The 11,894-nt window shown below is 40.9% G+C and overlaps 1 non-coding gene across 1 annotated transcript; it reads right to left on the reverse strand.

The window, feature by feature from the left end:
• Positions 1 to 305: 305 nt before the first annotated feature.
• Positions 306 to 413, reverse strand: LOC130942971 (small nucleolar RNA R71). Its single transcript, XR_009071513.1, has one exon. It is a non-coding gene; the product is annotated as a small nucleolar RNA R71 (small nucleolar RNA).
• Positions 414 to 11,894: the final 11,481 nt, after the last annotated feature.

Here is an 11,894-nt window from a genome sequence, read left to right on the forward strand (position 1 = left end):
CTGCCATTGGAGCAAACAACTTTGAGCTTAAACCTCAATTAGTTTCTCTAATGCAACAGAATTGCAAGTTCCATGGACTTCCAATGGAAGATCCTCATCAGTTCTTAGCTGAATTCTTGCAAATCTGTGACACAGTCAAGACTAATGGGGTAGACCCTGAGGTCTATAGACTGATGCTATTCCCTTTTGCTGTAAGAGACAGAGCTAGAATATGGTTGGACTCTCAACCTAAAGAAAGCCTGGACTCTTGGGAAAAGCTAGTCAATGCCTTCTTGGCAAAGTTCTTTCCACCACAAAGATGGAGTAAGCTTAGAGCGGAAGTCCAAACCTTCAGACAGAAGGATGGAGAATCCCTCTATGAAGCTTGGGAAAGATACAAACAATTAATCAGAAAATGTCCTTCTGACATGCTTTCTGAATGGAGCATCATAGGTATTTTCTATGATGGTCTCTCTGAACTATCTAAGATGTCCTTGGATAGCTCTGCTGGAGGATCTCTTCATCTGAAGAAGACGCCTACAGAAGCTCAAGAGCTCATTGAAATGGTTGCAAATAACCAATTCATGTACACTTCTGAGAGAAATCCTGTGAACAATGGGACAAGTCAGAAGAAAGGAGTTCTTGAGATTGATACTCTGAACGCCATTTTGGCTCAGAATAAAATATTGACTCAACAAGTCAATTTGATTTCTCAAAGTCTGTCTGGAATGCAAAATGCACCAAGTAGCACTAAGGATGCTTCATCTGAGGAAGAAGCTTATGATCCTGAGAACCCTTCAATGGAAGAGGTGAATTACCTAGGAGAACCCTATGGCAACACCTATAATTCTTCATGGAGAAATCACCCAAATCTCTCATGGAAGAATCAAGAGAGACCTCAACAAGGTTTCAATAATAATGGTGGAAGAAACAGGTTTAACAATGGCAAACCTTTTCCATCATCTTCTCAGCAACAGACAGAGAATCCTAAGCAGAACCCCTCTGACTTAGCAACCATGGTCTCTGATCTAATTAAAACCACTCAAAGTTTCATGAATGAAACAAGGTCCTCCATTAGAAATTTGGAGGCACAAGTGGGACAGCTGAGCAAGAAAGTTACTGAACTCCCTCCAAGTACTCTTCCAAGCAACACAGAAGAAAATCCAAAAGGAGAGTGCAAAGCCATCAATATGGCCGAATTTGGAGAGGAAGGGGAGGAAGTGAACGCCACTGAGGAAGACCTCAATGGGCATACACTAGCCTCCAATGAGTTCCCCAATGAGGAACCATGGGAATCTGGGCCTCAAAATGAGACCATAGAGATTCCATTGGACTTACTTCTGCCTTTCATGAGCTCTGATGAGTATTCTTCCTCTGAAGAGGATGAATATGTCACTGAAGAGCAAGTTGCTAAATACCTTGGAGCAATCATGAAGCTGAATGACAAGTTATTTGGAAATGAGACTTAGGAGGATGAACCTCCTTTGCTCACCAAAGAACTGGATGACTTGTCTAGGCAGAAATTACCTCAAAAGAGACAAGACCATGGGAAGTTTTCCATACCTTGTACCATAGGCACCATGACCTTCAAGAAGGCTCTGTGTGACTTAGGGTCAAGTGTAAACCTCATGCCTCTCTCAGTAATGGAGAAGCTAAGGATCTTTGAGGTACAAGCTGCAAAAATCTCACTAGAGATGGCAGACAACTCAAGAAAACAAGCTTATGGACTTGTAGAGAATGTTTTGGTTAAGATTGAAGACCATTACATCCCTACTGATTTCATAGTCCTAGAGACTGGGAAATGCATGGATAAAACCATCATCCTTGGCAGACCTTTCCTAGCCACAGCAAAGGCTGTGATTGATGTTGATAGAGGTGAACTGATCATTCAAGTGAATGGAGAATCCTTTGTGTTTAAGGCTCAAGGATATTCCTCTGTCACCATAGAGATGAAGCATGAAGAGCTTCTCTCAAATCAGAGTCAAGAAGAGCCCCCACAGTCAAACTCTAAGTTTGGTGTTGGGAGGCCACAACCAAACTCTAAGTTTGGTGTTGAACCCCCACATTCAAACTCTAAGTTTGGTGTTGGGAGGTTCCAACATTGCTCTGAGTATCTGTGAGGCTCCATGAGAGCCCTCCGTCAAGCTACTGACATTAAAGAAGCGCTTGTTGGGAGGCAACCCAATGATTATATTTTATATATTTTCTTTTGTTATTTTATGTTTTTTGTAGGTTGATGATCATGAGAAGTCACAAAATCCATTGAAAAAGCAAAAACGGAATGAAAAACAGGAAGAAAAACAGCACACCCTGGAGGAAGATGCTGCTGGCGTTCAAACGCCAGTAAGCCTAGCAGTTGGGCGTTTAACGCCCAGTCTGGCACCATTCTGGGCGTTTAACGCCAGAAAGGGGCACCAGACTGGCGTTAAACGCCAGAAAAGGGCAAGAACCTGGCGTTAAACGCCAGGAATGGGCACCAGCCCGGCGTTTAACGCCAGCAATGGCTCAAAACGTGAATTTTGATGCCATTTGGTGCAGGGATGACTTTTCCTTGACACCACAGGATCTGTGGACCCCACAGGACCCCACCACCACTCTCTCTTCTTCCCCCATTCACCAATCACCTCATTACCTCTTCCCCAAAAACCCTTCACCTATCAAATCCCATCTTTCTCTTCACTACTCACATCCATCCTTCATAAAACCCCACCAACCTCACCCTTCAAATTCAAACCACTTTCCCTCCCAAACCCACCCATAATGGCCGAACCTCATCTCCCCTCTCTCCTATATAAACCTTTCTTAACCCCTTCATTTTCACACAACCTAAACAACACTTCTCCCCCTCTTTGGCCGAATACACCACCATCTCCCTCTTCCTCATTTCTTCTTCTTCTACTCTCTTCTTTCTTCTTTTGCTCGAGGACGAGCAAACATTTTAAGTTTGGTGTGGTAAAAGCGTTGCTTTTTCGTTTTTCCATAACCATTATGGCATCCAAGGCCGGAGAAACCTCTAGAAAGAGGAAAGGGAAAGCAAAAGCTTCCACCTCCGAGTCATGGAAGATGGATAGATTCATCTCAAGGGTGCATCAAGACCACTTCTATGAAGTTGTGGCCTTGAAGAAGGTGATCCCCGAGGTCCCCTTTTCACTCAAAAAGAGTGAATATCCGGAGATCCGCCATGAGATCCGAAGAAGAGGTTGGGAAGTGTTTACCAACCCCATTCAACAAGTCGGAATCTTGATGGTTCAAGAATTCTATGCCAATGCATGGATCACCAAGAACCATGATCAAAGTATGAACCCGGATCCAAAGAATTATCTCACAATGGTTCGGGGGAAATACTTGGATTTTAGTCCGGAAAGTGTGAGGGTGGCGTTCAAACTTGCCTATGATGCAAGGAGATGAACATCCTTACACAAGAAGGGTCAACTTTGATCAAAGGTTGGACCAAGTCCTCACAGTCATATGTGAAGAGGGCGCACAATGGAAGAGAGATTCAAGAGGCAAGCCGGTTCAATTGAGAAGGCATGACCTCAAACCCGTGGCTAGAGGATGGTTGGAGTTTATCCAACGCTCTATCATTCCCACTAGCAACCGGTCCGAAGTTACTTTAGACCGGGCCATCATGATCCATAGCATCATGATTGGAGAAGAAGTGGAAGTTCATGAGGTCATAGCCCAAGAACTCTACAAGGTGGCGGATAAGTCCTCTACCTTAGCAAGGTTAGCCTTTCCTCACCTCATTTGTCACCTCTGTTATTCAGTTGGAGTTGACATAGAGGGAGACATCACCATTGATGAGGATAAGCCCATTACCAAGAAAAGGATGGAGCACACAAGAGACCCCTCTCATCATGAGATCCCTGAGATGCCTCAAGGGATGCACTTTCCTCCACAAGACTATTGGGAGCAACTAAACACCTCCCTAGGAGAATTGAGTTCCAACATGGGACAACTAAGGGTGGAGCACCAAGAACACTCCATTCTCCTCCATGAAATAAGAGAAGATCAAAGAATCATGAGAGAGGAGCAACAAAGGCAAGGAAGAGACATTGAGGAGCTCAAGCACTCCATAGGACCTTCAAGAGGAAGGAAGAGCCGCCATCACTAAGGTGGACCCGTTCCTTGATTTCCTTGTTCTTTATTCTTCTGTTTTTCGAATTTTAGTGCTTATGTTTATCCATGTTTGTGTCTTATGATCATTAGTGTCTATGCCTTAAAGCTATGAATATGAATCCATCACCTTTCTTAAATGAAAACTGTTTTTATCACAAAAGAACAAGAAGTACAGGATTTCAAATTCATCTTTAAAACTAGCTTAATTAGTTTGATGTGGTGACAATACTTTTTGTTTTCTGAATGTATGCTTGAACAGTGCATATGTCTTTTGAATTTGTGGTTCATGAATGTTAAAATTGTTGGCTCTTGAAAGAATGATGAAAAAGGAGACATGTTACTGAGGATCTGAAAAATCATAAAAATGATTCTTGAAGCAAGAAAAAGCAATGAATACAAAAAAAAAAGAAGGAGAAAAAAAAAACGAAAAAAAGGAGAAAAAGAAAAAGAAAGAAAGAAATAAATTTGTGATCCAAGGCAAAAAGAGTGTGCTTAAGAACCCTGGACACCTCTAATTGGGGACTTTAGCAAAGCTGAGTCACAATCTGAAAAGGTTCACCCAATTATGTGTCTGTGGCATGTATGTATCCGGTGGTAATACTGGAAGACAGAATGCTTTGGGCCACAGCCAAGACTCAACAAGTAGCTGTGTTCAAGAATCATCATACTTAACTAGGAGAATCAATAACACTATCTGGATTCTGAGTTCCTAAAGAAGCCAATCATTCTGAATTTCAAAGGATAAAGTGAGATGCCAAAACTGTTCGGAGGCAAAAAGCTACTAGTCCCGCTCATCTAATTTGGAGCTTAGTTTCATTGATAATTTGGAGTCTATAGTATATTCTCTTCTTTTTATCTTATTTGATTTTCAGTTGCTTGGGGACAAGCAACAATTCAAGTTTGGTGTTGTGATGAGCGGATAATTTGTACGCTTTTTGGCATTGTTTTTAGTATGTTTTTGATAGTTTTAGTTGAGTTCTTAGTATATTTTTATTAGTTTTTAGTTAAAATTCACTTTTCTGGACTTTACTATGAGTTTGTGTGTTTTTCTGTGATTTCAGGTATTTTCTGGCTGAAATTGAGGGATCTGAGCAAAAATCTGATTTAGAGGCTGAAAAGGACTGCAGATGCTGTTGGATTCTGACCTCCCTGCATTCGAAGTGGATTTTCTGGAGCTACAGAAGCCCAATTGGCGCGCTCTCAACGGCGTTGGAAAGTAGACATCCTGGGCTTTCCAGCAATATATGATAGTCCATACTTTGCCCAAGATTTGATGGCCCAAACCGGCGTTCAAAGTCACCTCAAGAAATTCCAGCGTTAAACGCCGGAACTGGCACCAAAATGGGAGTTAAACGCCCAAACTGGAATAAAAGCTGGCGTTTAACTCCAAGAAGAGTCTCTACACGAAAATGCTTCATTGCTCAGCCCAAGCACACACCAAGTGGGCCCGGAAGTGGATTTTTATGTCATTTACTCACCTCTGTACACCCTAGGTTACTAGTTCTCTATAAATAGGACCTTTTACTATTGTATTTTCAGCTTTTGATCATGTTTTGATGATTGAACCCTCTTTGGGAGGCTGGCCATTCGGCCATGCCTAGACCTTGTTCTTATGTATTTTCAACGGTGGAGTTTCTACACACCATAGATTAAGGTGTGGAGCTCTGCTGTACCTCGAGTATTAATGCAATTACTATTGTTCTTCTATTCAATTCCGCTTGTTCTTTGTCCAAGATATCACTTGTTCTTCAACTTGATGAATGTGATGATCCGTGACACTCATCATCATTCTCACCTATGAACAAGGTGACTGACAACCATTCTTGTTCTACAAGCATTCGAGGCCCTAGTGTTTATCTCTTGGATTTCTGATTGCGTGATGCATGGTTGATCGCCTGACAACCGAGTGCTCGCCTGACAAACGAGCCAGCCATTCCGTGAGATCAGAGTCTTCGTGGTATAGGCAAGAACTAATGGCGGCATTCAAGAGAATCCGGAAGGTCTAACCTTGTCTGTGGTATTCTGAGTAGGATTCAATGATTGAATGACTGTGACGTGCTTCAAACTCCTGAGGGCGGGGCGTTAGTGACAGACGCAAAAGAATCACTGGATTCTATTCCGGCCTGATTGAGAACCGACAGATGGATAGCCTATGTTGTGACAGAGCATCAGGAACGTATTTCCAATGAGAGGATGGGAGGTAGCCACTGACAACGGTGAAACCCTACACGAGCTTGCCATGGAAAGGAGGAAGAAGGATTGGATGAAGACAGTAAGAAAGCAGAGAGACGGAAGGGAAGGCATCTTCATACGCTTATCTGAAGCTCCCACCAATGATATGCATAAGTATCTCTATCTTTATCTTATTGCTTTATTCGTTTACCACTATACCCATTTGAGTCTGCCTGACTGAGATTTACAAGGTGACCATAGCTTGCTTCATACCACCAATCTCCGTGGGATCGACCCTTACTCGCGTAAGGTTTATTACTTGGACGACCCAGTGCACTTGCTGGTTAGTTGTGCGAAGTTGTGTTTATGCCATGGTATTGAGCACCAAGTCTTTGGAGCCATTACTAGGGATTGTTTATGTTTTGAAAAGTAGTGATCACAATTTCGTGCACCAGGGGGCTGGCCTCACAACCATGCCTAGACCTTGTTCTTATGTATTTTCAATGGTGAAGTTTCTACACACCATAGATTAAGGTGTGGAGCCTTGCTGTACCTCGAGTATTAATGCAATTACTATTGTTCTTCTATTCAATTCAGCTTGTTCTTGTTCTAAGATATCACTTGTTCTTCAACTTGATAAATGTGATGATCCGTGACACTCATCATCATTCTCACCTATGAATGTGTGCCTGACAACCACCTCCGTTCTACCTTAGATTGAGTGGATATCTCTTGGATCCCTTAATCGAAATCTTCGTGGTATAAGCTAGAATTGATGGCGGCATTCAAAAGAATCCGGAAGGTCTAAACCTTGTCTGTGGTATTCTGAGTAGGATTCAATGATTGAATGACTGTGACGAGCTTCAAACTCCTGAAGGTTGGGCGTTAGTGACAGACGCAAAAGAATCAATGGATTCTATTCCAACCTGATTGAGAACCGACAGATGATTAGCTGTGCTGTGACAGAGCGCATTGAACATTTTCACTGAGAGGACGGGACTGTAGCCACTGACAACGGTGATGCCCAACATACAGCTTGCCATGGAAAGGAGTAAGAAGGATTGGATGAAGACAGTAGGAAAACAGAGAGACGGAAGGGACAAAGTATCTTCCTATGCTTATCTGAAATTCTCACCAATGAATTACATAAGTATCTCTATCTTTATTCTATGCTTTATTCATATATCATTCATAACCATTTGAATCCGCTTGACTGAGATTTACAAGATGACCATAGCTTGCTTCATACCAACAATCTCTGTGGGATCGACCCTTACTCGCGTAAGGTTTATTACTTGGACGACCCAGTGCACTTGCTGGTTAGTTGTGCGAAGTTGTGATAAAGAGTTGAGATTGCAATTGAGCGTACTATGTTGATGGCGCCATTGATGATCACAATTTCGTGCACCAAGTTTTTGGCGCCGTTGTTGGAGATTGTTTGAGTTTGGACAACTGACGGTTCATCTTGTTGCTTAGATTAGGCATTTTCCTTCAGAGTTCTTAAGAATGAATTCTAGTGTTTCAAGGTGATGTTCTTATCATCACCAAAGTTGATTGATTCTTATCAATTTAGCTCTTGAATGTAATGTCCTGCTGAAGCTTGGCTAGCCATGTCTAATTTCTTTAGACTGAAGCTTTAGACTAACATTGCATGATTCCTGGAATTCTCATTAAGAATTTTGATATCCTTATTTTCTTTCAAATTTCGAAAAAAAAACCAAAAAAATTACAAAATTATAAAATTCAAAAATATTTCTTGTTTGTGTCTAGTGTCTCATTTTAAGTTTGGTGTCAATTGCATGTTTCTGTTCTTCTTGCATTCATTCATGTGTCTTAAGTGATCTTCAAGATGTTCTTGATGATTTTCTTGCTCTGATCATTAAATTCTCTTGTCTTGAGTACTTTGTGTTTCTCATATGCATTCTCAATTTGTTAGTGTCATTAGTATACAAACTTCTAAGTTTGGTGTCTTGCATGCATTGTCTATTTGATTTTAGTTGCATTTTGATTATTCCTCATCATTAAAAATTCAAAAAAATTTTTTCTTTGTGTCTTTTCAAGTCAATAATACAGAGAATTGAAGATTCAGAACATACAGTAGAGGAATTATACAGAAAAAGCTGGGCGTTCAAAACGCCCAGTGAGGAAGGAAAACTGGCGTTTAAACGCAAGCCAGGGTGCCTGACTGGGCGTTTAACGCCCAAAAGGGTAGCAATTTGGGCGTTAAACGCCAGAATGTATACCATTCTGGGCGTTTAACGCCAGGATGGCACAAGAGGGAAGATTTTGTTTTTAATGCAAATTTTTTTCAAGTTTTCAAAATTTTTCAAAATCAAATCTTTTTCAAATCATATCTTTTCAATCATAAGTTTTCAAAATCAATTTCTTTTTTTTTCAAAAATACTTGCTAACAATTAAGGATTTGATTCAACATTTCAATTATGTTGCCTTTTCTGTTGAGAAAGGTTTAATGTCTGAATCATATCTTTCTTGTTAGCCAAGTCATTAGTTTTCAAAATCAAATCTTTTTAAATTATTTTTCAAATCATATCTTCTCAATCATATCTTTTTAAAACTATATCTTTTCAATCATATCTTTTAATCACATCTTCTTCAAAATAGTTTTCAATCATATCTTTTTGATTTCTAATTTCAAAATCTTTTTCAAAAATCACTTGATTTCTTTTTCCACTCTTAGTTTTCGAAAATCAGTTAGTGTTTTTCAAAATATTTTTAAAATCCTTTTAATTTATTTTTGAAAATTTCTTCCCCTCTTCTCACACCCTTCTATTTATGGACTAACACTACCCCTCAATGCACAATCCGAACTCTATCTTTCCTTGATAAGTTCGAATTTTCTATCTCTTCCTTCTATTTTTCTTTTCCTCTGACACTTCAAGGAGTCTCTATACTGTGACATAGAGGATTCCATATTTTCTTGTTCTCTTCTTTTTCATATGAGCAGGAGCAAAGACAAAAGCATTCTTGTTGAGGTTGACCCTGAACCTGAAAGGACCTTGAAGCGAAAGCTAAAAGAAGCTAAAGCATAACTCTCTGTAGAGGACCTAACAGAAATCTTTAAAGCAGAAGAACCCATGGCAGCCGAAAATAACAACAATGCCAACAACGCAAGGAAGGTGCTGGGTGACTTTACTGCACCTACTCCCGACTTCTATTGGAGAAGCATCTCTATCCCTGCCATTGGAGCAAACAACTTTGAGCTTAAGCCTCAATTAGTTTCTCTAATGCAACAGAATTGCAAGTTCCATGGACTTCCATTAGAAGATCCTCATCAGTTTTTAGCTGAGTTCTTGCAAATCTGTGACACTGTCAAGACCAATGGGGTTGACCCTGAGGTCTACAGACTTATGCTATTCCCTTTTGCTGTAAGAGACAGAGCTAGGATATGGTTGGACTCACAACCTAAAGAAAGCCTGAACTCTTGGGAAAAGCTAGTCAATGCCTTCTTGGCAAAGTTCTTTCCACCTCAAAAATTGAGTAAGCTTAGAGTGGAAGTCCAAACCTTCAGACAGAAGGAAGGTGAATCCCTCTATGAAGCTTGGGAAAGATACAAACAATTGATCAGAAAGTGTCCATCTGACATGCTTTCTGAATGGAGCATCATAGGTATCTTCTATGATGGTCTGTCTGAACTGTCCAAGATGTCATTGGACAGCTCTGCTGGAGGATCTCTTCATCTGAAGAAGACGCTTGCAGAAGCTCAAGAACTCATTGAAATGGTTGCAAATAACCAATTTATGTACACTTCTGAAAGGAATCCTGTGAACAATGGGACGAATCAGAAGAAAGGAGTTCTTGAGATTGATACTCTGAATGCCATATTGGCTCAGAACAAAATATTGACTCAGCAAGTCAATATGATTTCTCAAAGTCTGTCTGGAATGCAAGCTGCACCAGGCAGTACTAAGGACACTTCATCTGAAGAAGAAGCTTATGATCCTGAGAACCCTTCAATAGAAGAGGTGAATTACATGGGAGAATCCTATGGAAACACCTATAATCCTTCATGGAGAAATCATCCAAATCTCTCATGGAAGAATCAACAGAGACCTCAACAAGGTTTCAACAACAATAATGGTGGAAGAAACAGGTTTAGCAATGGCAAGCCTTTTCCATCATCTTCTCAGCAACAGATAGAGAATTCTAAGCAGAGCCACTTTGACTTAGCAACCATGGTCTCTGATCTAATCAAAACCACTCAAAGTTTCATGACTGAAACAAGGTCCTCCATTAGAAACTTGAAGGCACAAGTGGGACAGCTGAGCAAGAAAATTACTGAACTCCCTCCTAGTACTCTTCCAAGCAATACAGAAGAAAATCCAAAAGGAGAGTGCAAGACCAACAACATGGCCGAATTTGGAGAGGAGGAAGAGGCAGTGAGTGCCACTGAGGAAGACCTCAATGGACGTCCACTGGCCTCCAATGAATTCCCTAATGAGGAACCATGGGAATCTGAGGCTCACACTGAGACCATAGAGATTCCATTGAATTTACTTCTGCCATTCATGAGCTCTGATGAGTATTCTTCCCTCTGAAGAGGATGAAGATGTCACTGAAGAGCAAGTTGCTAAGTACCTTGGAGCAATAATCATGAAGCTAAATGACAAGTTATTTGGTAATGAGACTTGGGAGAACGAACCTCCTTTGCTCACCAAAGAACTGGATGACTTGTCTAGGCAGAAATTACCTCAAAAGAGACAGGACCCTGGGAAGTTCTCAATACCTTGTACCATAGGTACCATGACCTTTAAGAAGGCTCTGTGTGACTTAGGGTCAAGTATAAACCTCATGCCTCTCTCTGTAATGGAGAAGCTAGGGATCTTTGAGGTACAAGCTGCAAGAATCTCACTAGAGATGGCAGACAATTCAAGAAAACAAGCTTATTGACTTGTAGAGGATGTTCTGGTAAAGATTGAAGACCATTACATCCTTACTGATTTCATAGTCCTAGAGACTGGAAAGTGCATGGATGAATCCATCATCCTTGGCAGACCCTTTCTAGCCACAGCAAAGGCTGTGATTGATGTTGACAGAGGTGAACTGATCATTCAAGTGAATGAAGAATCATTTGTATTTAAGGCTCAAGGATATCCCTCTGTAACATTGGAGAGGAAGCATGAAGAGCTTCTCTCAAAACAGAGTCAAATAGAGCCCCCACAGTCAAACTCTAAGTTTGGTGTTGGGAGGCCACAACCAACTTCTAAGTTTGGTGTTGAACCCCACATTCAAACTCTAAGTTTGGTGTTGGGAGGATCCAACATTACTCTGAGTATCTGTGAGGCTCCATGAGAGCCCACTGTCAAGCTACCGACATTAAAGAAGCGCTTGTTGGGAGGCAACCCAATGTTATATTTAATCTATTTTCCTTTGTTATTTTATGTTTTCTGTAGGTTGATGATCATGGGAAGTCACAAAATCAATTGAAAAAGCAAAAACAAAATGAAAAACAGAAAGAAAAATAGCACACCTGGAGGAAACCTTGCTGGCGTTTAAACGCCAGTAAGGGCAGCAAATGGGCATTTAACGCCCAGTCTGGCACCATTCTGGGGTTTAACGCCAAAAGGGGCACCAGACTGGCGTTAAACGCTAGGAAAGGGCAAGAA

This window comes from Arachis stenosperma, chromosome 7, assembly GCF_014773155.1.
Source record: "Arachis stenosperma cultivar V10309 chromosome 7, arast.V10309.gnm1.PFL2, whole genome shotgun sequence".
NCBI lineage: Eukaryota > Viridiplantae > Streptophyta > Magnoliopsida > Fabales > Fabaceae > Arachis > Arachis stenosperma.